Source organism: Salarias fasciatus, chromosome 4, assembly GCF_902148845.1.
Source record: "Salarias fasciatus chromosome 4, fSalaFa1.1, whole genome shotgun sequence".
NCBI lineage: Eukaryota > Metazoa > Chordata > Actinopteri > Blenniiformes > Blenniidae > Salarias > Salarias fasciatus.
Window position 1 is genome coordinate 26,197,466 of NC_043748.1, and position 10,704 is coordinate 26,208,169.

The 10,704-nt window shown below is 46.6% G+C and overlaps 1 pseudogene; it reads left to right on the forward strand.

Moving 5' to 3' along the window:
- The first annotated feature begins 4,944 nt into the window (after nt 1-4,944).
- On the forward strand, nt 4,945-5,284 carry LOC115387598 (proline-rich protein 15-like protein A; annotated as a pseudogene).
- The last annotated feature ends 5,420 nt before the right edge of the window (nt 5,285-10,704 follow it).

A 10,704-nucleotide genomic window follows, 5' to 3' on the forward strand; every position in this document is an offset into this window, starting at 1 on the left:
CACACACACACACACACAGGGAGAACATGCTATCTCTCACCTGGACTCCAGCCTTATTCACCACTGTGAGGTGAGAAGGCGAACCACTGCAGCACTGCTGCCGTGTGTGTGAGTGAACAGCAGGCTTGTTCAGCTCATCATGGTCCAGGATCGTCCCAGACACCCAGCAGCACCACCAGCAGGGAGCAAGGCAGGCAACACGGCATCGATATTATAACACAACATGCTAAATCATAACTTGTATATTGTGTAACAGATCATCATAAGGTGTGTGTGTGTGTGTGTGTGTGTGTTACCTAACGTAGTGTCTGAGTACTCGGTGTGAGTTATCACATGATGCAGTCGATTGGCTTCATGCTGTGCAGTGAAGCTCGTGAGTTTGATAACTTTATGACCGAGCTCCCAGCTCTGACTGCAGCTCTGCTGATGACCTCTGACCCTCCAGAGCAGTCAGCCTCGTGCCTGATATTTCAGCCACAGATTTTCTTTTGCTGAAGAGAACTTTTTATTCTGCATGAGTGAAGATTCATCCTGCTGGTGGTGAACCTTCAGCCTGGTGGTGAACCTTCAGCCTGGTGGTGAACCTTCAGCCTGGTGGTGAACCTTCAGCCTGGTGGTGAACCTTCGGTCTGGTGGTGAACCTTCAGCCTGGTGGTGAACCTTCAGCCTGGTGGTGAACCTTCAGCCTGGTGGTGAACCTTCGGTCTGGTGGTGAACCTTCGGTCTGGTGGTGAACCTTCGTTCTGGTGGTGAACTTTCGTTCTGGTGGTGAACCTTCAGCCTGGTGGTGAACCTTCGGTCTGGTGGTGAACCTTCGGCCTGGTGGTGAACCTTCAGCCTGTGGTGAACCTTCGGTCTGGTGGTGAACCTTCGGTCTGGTGGTGAACCTTCGTTCTGGTGGTGAACCTTCGCCTGGTGGTGAACCTTCAGTCTGGTGGTGAACCTTCAGCCTGGTGTGAACCTTCAGCCTGGTGGTGAACCTTCAGTCTGGTGGTGAACCTTCGGTCTGGTGGTGAACCTTCGGTCTGGTGGTGAACCTTCAGTCTGGTGGTGAACCTTCGGTCTCGGCCTGGTGGTGAACCTTCGGCCTGGTGGTGAACCTTCAGCCTGGTGGTGAACCTTCAGCCTGGTGGTGAACCTTCAGTCTGGTGGTGACCTTCAGCCTGGTGGTGAACCTTCGTTCTGGTGGTGAACCTTCAGCCTGGTGGTGAACCTTCGGTCTGGTGGTGAACCTTCAGTCTGGTGGTGAACCTTCGTTCTGGTGGTGAACCTTCGTTCTGGTGGTGACCTTCGTTCTGGTGGTGAACCTTCGGCCTGGTGGTGAACCTTCAGTCTGGTGGTGAACCTTCGGTCTCGGCCTGGTGGTGAACCTTCGGCCTGGTGGTGAACCTTCAGCCTGGTGTGAACCTTCAGCCTGGTGGTGAACCTTCAGTCTGGTGGTGAACCTTCAGCCTGGTGGTGAACCTTCAGTCTGGTGGTGAACCTTCAGCCTGGTGGTGAACCTTCGGTCTGGTGGTGAACCTTCAGTCTGGTGGTGAACCTTCAGTCTGGTGGTGAACCTTCGGTCTGGTGGTGAACCTTCAGCCTGGTGGTGAACCTTCACCTTCACACCTCCTGTATGAGAAGTGATGCTACTCTGGAGAACACTGGGGCAGAGTGGACGGCCTGTCTAAATGTCACTCTTCCATCTTTACACCTTACATCCAGGAACCAGGTGGGTAGAGTGGCCGAATCTCAGTGGGAAGGTTGCAGATTCAATTCCCCATCGACCCCTGTCCACGCTCTGCAGCGTCCTCGAGCAAGGCACTGGACTGAGCCCTGTGGCTGAGAGGGGTGAGGCGCTCTGAGTGGAGTCCATGTCCCTCTCTGGTCTCTGCTCGTCCTCGCTGTCAGCTCTCTGGACCAGACAGAAGACGCCCGACAGCGGAGTGAAAGGTCACAGCTCCTGTCCACAGGCTCACTTCTCAAATCCCACAACATCAGCAAATGTGAAAATTTACAACCTGGTCGTGTTAGGTAAGAATGAATCTGTAGAGCGATGAGGAAACACACACTGTGTGTTTGTGTGTGGGCTTTGGTTTAGCTAGATAGGTTTAGCCCTGACCCTAACCCTAACCCCATGTAGCATATAAATGTAGAAATAAATGAATATGGAAATAGGTTTTTGAATAAGGCTCAATCTCTTCCACAAACATTATGAAACAAACCACTGTCGTGACGTTACACATCCAGTCAACCAGGAGAACACAAGGGTGTACAGTTCAAGGATAACTGAGAAGACTGCAGGAGGATTCAGGACCGTAGAAGAATATAGCAGCCATTTTCACATATAGCTCCAACAGCAGCGCCGTTAATCACCAAACAGTCTCCAGAGACAGAAGGACTTGATGTTTCAGATCTGTGGTTTTATTGAGTTTTATGACAGATGCACTTTATCCAGGTGGACTTTATTCCTCTATCAGGGGAAAACTACAGCCGTGCATCAATAATCAGAGGCACCAACAATAAAAGATGAATAAAGCCATAAAGCCCAGAGGAAAGTCCCAGGCTGGGCAGAGAGTGTTTCAGGAGCGTTGGACCTGACGGGGCTGATGGTCCAGGTTCAGGACCAGCCTCACCGTCACTGTAAAGGTTCACAGCCGAAATGAAAGAGAACAAAAGGAGCCAGAGGACAATAAACCAAAACACAGCGTGCTTCACTGTCTGTTTGCTCAGCTGCTGCGAAAACTGCTGCAGGCGGAGAGGACGAGCCTTCAGATCCAGAGAGCAGCAGATCCTCTCAGAGGACACCGCTGTCCGCAGAGGACGCCACCGTCCTCAGCCTCACAGCCAGTCAGGACTATTGTTACCACAGCTTATTAAAACACAATATATGGTGTGTGTGTGTGTGTGTGTGTGTGTGTGTGACCATATGGAAACGATCCAGTTACACTGGAATATTAACAGTGTCAGGTGCAGACGTTGGACACACACACAGGAGCTGTGGGAAGAACACACTCTTTCCAGGGTGGAGAACATTCAGGTGGAGAACCAGGAAACCTCATGATGTGAAGTAACAGGTCCACCCACTGCACTGCCATGTTCCTGTGCATTCAACTCATCTCAGACTAATGTGTGTGCCTGTCGAGGAAAATAAGTTCTGGGCTGTGAATGTAGAATGCTTGAAATGACTGTTGACAGCTGCTGTGGAGTCCAGTCTGTCCTGAGCTCGCTCATATTTGTTGCTTTCTGCCAGTGTCTACACTTCCTGACACATCTCCTGCCATCCAGCGCATGAGAACACCATCATGTGCTGCATCATTTAAATGTGAAATACTCACTTTTGGATTTAACTTCAATTCATGAAATAACTTGACAGTTCTCTCTACCTGTGGTTCTATACTCTCTACCTCTGTTCTATACTCTCTACCTGTGTTCTATACTCTCTACCTCTGTTCTATACTCTCTACCTGTGTTCTATACTCTCTACCTGTGTTCTATACTCTCTACCTCTGTTCTATACTCTCTACCTGTGTTCTATACCTCTCTACCTGTGTTCTTACTCTCTACCTCTGTTCTATACTCTCTACCTGTGTTCTATACTCTCTACCTCTGTTCTATACTCTCTACCTGTGTTCTATACTCTCTACCTGTGTTCTATACTCTCTACCTCTGTTCTATACTCTCTACCTGTGTTCTATAACTCTCTACCTGTGTTCTATACTCTCTACCTCTGTTCTATACTCTCTACCTGTGTTCTATACTCTCTACCTCTGTTCTATACTCTCTACCTGTGTTCTATACTCTCTACCTCTGTTCTATACTCTCTACCTCTGTTCTATACTCTCTACCTGTGTTCTATACTCTCTACCTGTGTTCTATACTCTCTACCTCTGTTCTATACTCTCTACCTCTGTTCTATACTCTCTACCTGTGTTCTATACTCTCTACCTCTGTTCTATACTCTCTACCTCTGTTCTATACTCTCTACCTGTGTTCTATACTCTCTACCTGTGTTCTATACTCTCTACCTGTGTTCTATACTCTCTACCTCTGTTCGATACTCTCTACCTCTGTTCTATACTCTCTACCTGTGTTCTTACTCTCTACCTCTGTTCTATACTCTCTACCTGTGTTCTATACTCTCTAACGTCTGTTCTATACTCTCTACCTCTGTTCTATACTCTCTACCTGTGTTCTATACTCTCTACCTGTGTTCTATACTCTCTACCTGTGTTCTATACTCTCTACCTCTGTTCTATACTCTCTACCTCTGTTCTATACTCCTCTACCTGTGTTCTATACCTCTCTACCCTCTGTTCTATACTCTCTACTGGTGTTCTATACTCTCTACCTGTGTTCTATACTCTCTAACCTCTGTTCTATACTCTCTACCTGTGTTCTATACTCTCTAACCTCTGTTCTATACTCTCTACCTGTGTTCTATACTCTCTACCTCTGTTCTATACTCTCTACCTGTGTTCTATACTCTCTACCTGTGTTCTATACTCTCTACCTGTGTTCTATACTCTCTAACGTCTGTTCTATACTCTCTAACCTCTGTTCTATACTCTCTACCTCTGTTCTATACTCTCTACCTGTGTTCTATACTCTCTAACGTCTGTTCTATACTCTCTACCTGTGTTCTATACTCTCTACCTCTGTTCTATACTCTCTATCTGTGTTCTATACTCTCTAACGTCTGTTCTATACTCTCTACCCTCTGTTCTATACTCTCTACCTGTGTTCTATACTCTCTAACGTCTGTTCTATACTCTCTAACCTCTTGTTCTATACTCTCTACCTCTGTTCGATACTCTCTACCTGTGTTCTATACTCTCTAACCTCTGTTCTATACTCTCTACCCTCTGTTCTATACTCTCTACCTTGTTCTATACTCTCTACCTGTGTTCTATACTCTCTAACCTCTGCTGATCTGTCCTCCTCCTCAGACCTTCGTCCATCATGGTGGATCCATCTGAAAGCTGGCGGAAGCTGCCGTTCCTGAACAGAATGAAGTCCCATCCCAAGGTTCTGTATGAGATCCCGGTTGAGTTTGTGTCCAACTCTGCTGCTGCTCCTGGTTCTGGAGTGGTCCCCCACACCGAGGGGGGCCACAGGACTCTGGGCTGGACGCCCGGCTGGAGAGGATTGTGGACAAAACGGCCACCAAAGGACGCCACGTCAAGGTGTCTCCGTCTGGGAGGTTCAAGGAGAAGAAGAGAGTTCGAGCCACGCTGGCGGACAACCCAGAGATTTTACTGGAGAGTCCAGCAGGGACCAGAATCAGAGGGCCAGGAAGTGAGGGGACATCCAGAACGCGAGACCCACGACGAGAACCGCACACTGACTAACACACACCGGTCAGAGACGTGTCCAGGGAGCCTGGGTGTGAGATCCTTCATCTCCCTGCCTGTGAGGCCAGCATGAAGCCAGTACTGATCCAGACTGCCTGCTGGGACCTGGACCCGGGGACTGGTGCAGACTGCTGGGCTCCTGCAGGACCAGGCGCCTGGCCTGAGGGCCGTACCAGAGCCAATTAAAACCTGACTGTTCTTCACTCTGACACACATTTCAACGCTTCCTCTTCTCATGGATCATGTCTTTTAAGTGTGAAGTTTTGATCAAGAATCATTAAATAAGGCTCAAGGAACTGAGGATGTATTGACACTTACATGTTTTTTGTGAAAACGCCAGATTCCTCAATCAACATCTGAATCATGGATGCACCAATCAGAACGTTTTGATCGATACTGATACAGATAGCTGATCTTGATATTGTAGCTGTAGCCCATAGCCGACATTATAAAAACATGTTGCTATGGGTGATTTGGTAAACTGAAAACCTTGTAAACTCTGAATGTGAAATATTCAATACGGTAAAAAACGACCAGCAACGGCGGATACCAATATCACACTGATATGTTATGCAATCCCTTATCTGGATGAGTTATCAAATCTAAAAATAAAAACGTCTCATTGATTCAGATGGACGTGTGATCAGGGATGAAACACTGGCTTAACTTATCATTAAAACACGTGCATGATACAGTTTTTAACGGTTTTCTGTCAATAAACTCTGGTTTTCAGCACCACAGTGAAGAAACCGGCTGTGATGAAACATCTGTGCTGTAATAAATGACTTCACTGTGCAGAAGCCTCGAGCTCAGCAAGACTCTTTCATTCTTCTGCTTCAACAAAGAAGCAGTGAGAAGGAAAGGCTCACCAGGCGAGCTCCCAGCGTTCTGGAGCGTGGGAGGAGACTGGTCAGAGGAAACACTCACAAGCAGGGGAAACATGCACACTCCACACAGAAATGCTACTTCAACCAACCAAGGATGCCCTCAGTGCTAGGCGAGAGCGCCACCGTGTGGCCGGCATGTGCGTGTGCATATGTGTGTGTGGAGATAGAACAGTGGTCACTCAGTGTTTTTGATTCGGAATTGGTTTAATCTGAATTAAGCCATTCAGAATCATGTGCCTGATCTCGGTGTTTACATGGGAAAACAGATTAACTCCTCTCTCACGCCGTTGTCTGTGCAGCGTTCTGATTGGACGGGGCAGCCGTGACGTTCTGACGTCTCCTGGAAGTAAACAGCGTTTTTCTCGTCTTTCTTTCTGGGTTAACTTTGACGCTGCAGCTTTGAAAATGTCCTCGTTGTGAAGCGCCCGTCGATTCACTCGTTTCATTATATCCAATTCTTCTAAAACTGCCGTTAAATAATCGTCTCCATACGAGTCGAACCGCGGACAGCAGGCCGCCATCTTGGAACGTTGCGTCATCACGATGGAGCATGCGCAGAACGACCAGAAGCAAGTCGCCTCATTAGCAGGTAATCCTGCTTCCATGGATATAATTCGGGAACTTTAAATAATCAATTAATAACTGAATTAGAGGACAATATCAACCCACTCCTGCGCAAATATCCATCAACCAAATTACTCCTTGGAGGAGATTTCAATAAGGTGTGGTCACAGCAGTTAGACAGATTCCCCCCAAAGGCCTAGTGTAGGTTCCTGAATCATGAAGCCTAAGTCCGACGCTCCGATTCCCTCCTGAAGTCCACACTTGAAAACACAAAAAACTCCACAGAATCCTCGTTTCCTTTAAAAACGTTTAGTTGAACTTTTAAAGTCATGTTACAAAATATAATGTCCACAAACATAAACAAATTACAAAGGTAATATCCAAAGATACAAATCAAAATCAAAAGAAACAAAAAAGTGAGAAAATGAGAAGAGAGAGGTTGAAAAACTGTGTGACTCCACTCCACTCGCCTGTCTGCCTGTCAGATCCAGGACTCAGGATCCACACTCAAAACGAAACTCAAGTTTTGTCACAAGCAATTAAATATGCAGATTAAGAAAACTTCAGTTTACTCCACAGTATCTAACTAACGTTATCCATATGGATTTTTAACCTGAACTTATTTATAAACATATTTTTAAATGTAATTACCACACCATGAACTGTAAATAATCATATGTAAATATTTTAACCATGTAAATAGTCCCTTATCATCACAAACACAAACATTTAAACATGAAATCACAATTTCCACATTGAATAAACCCAAATTGTATTTAAGCTCCTACATTACTGGCCCCTAATTGTTATCAACGTCCTTGAAACAATTACTCAAACGGTGTAAACATAACTCAAAGGAGCTTGAATAACATTACTTTCATTATGTAAAACATCGTTCTTGAGCCCTTTCTTCAGCCCACTGTTCCTGTTGATTTCAGAACAGTCCATCAGCCATCTTCTGATTCCTGAAGAAGACATAGCTTTGTTAGAGGGCGACAAAGCTCGTTGGTTTTGGTTTTTACTTTCACCTGACGAACAAGACCATTTCTGTCAGGAAAAGTCTCCACGATTCTTCAAGTAACCATGAATTCCTGGGAGCAGTGTCGTCCGCGATCAGAACCACATCACCCACACAGAAGTTTCTTCTCGGTGTAGACCATCGCTGACGTTCTTGGAGCTGTGTCAGATATTCTTTGCACCAGCGTTTCCAGAAGACATCCACAAGGTATCGCACCTGTCTCCAGCGGCGATTAGCATACTGGTCTTCCTTCTGATATACTCCTGGTGGTAAATCAGGTTTGACCTTCATCAACAACAGATGATTGGGTGTTAAGGCCTCTAAATCATCGAGGTCTGATGATGCCTTTGTGATGGGCCTGCTGTTAATCACTGCCTCTGCTTCACAAAGTAAGGTGGAGACCATCTTCATCCAAAGGCTGCTCCGTGACTGTGATGTTCAGGATTTTCCTCACCGAGCGGATCAATCGCTCCCAGTTTCCTCCGTGGTGAGAACCTGCTGGCGGGTTGAAATGCCACTGAACACCTTTCTGTTGCAAATGTTTCTCAATCTTGGTAGTGTTCCAATCTTTGATTGCCTTTTTCAACTCACTGCCTGCTGACCTGAAGTTGGTTCCGTTATCTGAATACATCTCTCTGACTTGTCCTCTTCTAGCAATAAACCTTCTGATCGCATTGAGACATGCATCAGTGTCAAGTGAAGAGGCAATCTCTAGCTGCACCGCTCTTATGGCAAGACGTGAAGATCACGCCGTATCTCTTTATTTGTCCTCTTCTTCTTTTCACCAGAAATGGACCGAAGTAATCTACGCCGACTCTCGTGAATGGAGGCTGATCCGGCAGGATTCTGCATGTTGGTAGATCTGCCACGAGTTGCTTGCCAGTAGTTCCATGTAGTCTTTTACAGATGACGCACTTGGAGAGATAACTTTTGATGGCTCCAGTGGCTCCAGGGATCCAGAATTTCTGACGTAGCTGAGCCAACATGTTTTCCGTCCTGCGTGAGCTGTAATTTCGTGAATGTGTCTCAACACAAGCTTGGTGATGTGTGAGTCCTTAGCCAAGATAGCTTGCTGCTTAGAGTCGTCAGGCATAGCTGCACGGCTCAACCTTCCTCCAACCCTCATAACTCCATCTTGAAGTACTGGATTCAGCTTGAAAAGTGAGCTACTTTTCTTCACCCTTTGATGTTCCTTCAGCATAGCCAAATCTTTTTTGAAATTTTGCCTTTGACAGTACTTTCGATTTGTTTCTGCTTCGATCAAGTTGTCACACATCAGCTTCTTTCCTTTGAAAGCTTTCTTGAACTCAACCATCTTGCTTTCTCCTCCTGATGCCTTTAGTTCCTTCCTCTTATCTTTAAGCTCTTTCAGTAATTCCTTAAGTTTCAGAAACCACGCTACAGCACGTTTCAATGCTGTCCAAGAAGAGTAGTGGTTCATCCACTGGTCCATGAAATTCCTTTGGTTTTTGTACCTGGATGACATGCATCACTTCAGTCACTCTTTTGACCTCTGGGGTGTGACAGCCCCCTGCTGGTGGTCTGTGGCAGGCATTAGTTTGTGCTTATGTGGAGGTCTCCTGTCGGAGGGCGCTGTGGTGCGTCCTGGGGCTGCACTACTTCCGGCCGCTCCTGTCAGAAGCCGGGCTTCCGCTTCCCTCTTGGCTGCCGCTCCCTGCGCTACTTTCTGCCTCGCTCTCTCTCCGGGCTGCCATCCTCCACCGACGCTGCCATGCATTGAGACTGCCACGCCACTGTTTTACAGATTAACTTACTGATATGTTTGCACGCACACTTACACTGATTCCTGCACGTACGTCCGCACCTTTACAACACCACACACTCGCCTGCTGGTGATTCCATTCACTGATTGCAAACAGCATGCACGACAGCTTACTGCGTTTTGCTCTCATCTATGCTGACAACACACTGATATCTTTTGTATCTGCTGCTTTTAGATTATTTAAAGAGAAGAAACTTGATTAATGATTAAATAAAGTATTTAAAATCTTATGCTGTTGTCCTGTCCCCTCCTTTATTTGTTGCGGTCTTGAGCCGAGCCGTCACAGGGTCATCAATAGCGTTCCAGGATCTGGATTCTTGGGCCACTGTTCCTGTGAGCTGAGCAAGAAACTTGGTCCTGAAAGCCAGCTCTCATTTTTCAAAAATGCTTCCACAGTTTGTCCTCTGGAGACATGATCAGCGGGATTTAAGGTAGTGTTGATGTATCTCCACTGTGATGTTTTAGAGTACTCCAGGATTGCTGAGACCCTATTAGCGACAAACGTCTTGAATCTGGTGCTTTCGCTGTTAAGGTATTTTAGCACAGTCGTGCTGACAGTCCAAAAGATAGAGTCATCAAGTTCCAGTTCCAGTTCCTTCTTCAGAAGTTTGTCCATTTAAGTCGCAACCGTGGCCGCTGTCAATTCCATTCTTGGGATGGTTGGAGACTTCAATGGTGCGACCCTTGCCTTCGCCATGACCAAGCTGCATTGCGCTTCATCAGTTTCAGATCGCAGCAGCAGGAAGCTTCCTGTTCCGTAGGCATCTTCACTAACATCAGCAAAATGATGAAGCTGAGCGTAGACTGGCACACCAGACTGTCTTGACTTGACGCAGCGGTTGACTCCAAATTTCTCAAGCTGAGCTAGACTTGAAATCCACTTTTTCCAGATCTTGACCACACTGTCTGGCAGCTCTTCAACCCAGCTATACTTCTGCTGACACAAATCTTGTAGAATTCTTTTCACAGGAAGTACCACTGGAGCGAGAAATCCCAATGAGTCGAAGATGGAGCTAACCAGGGAAAGCAAACCTCTCCTAGTGTGTGGCCAATCCTTGAGGCTGATCTTGAACCTGAATTGGTCTGATTCAGCACACCACTGGATACCCAAAGTCC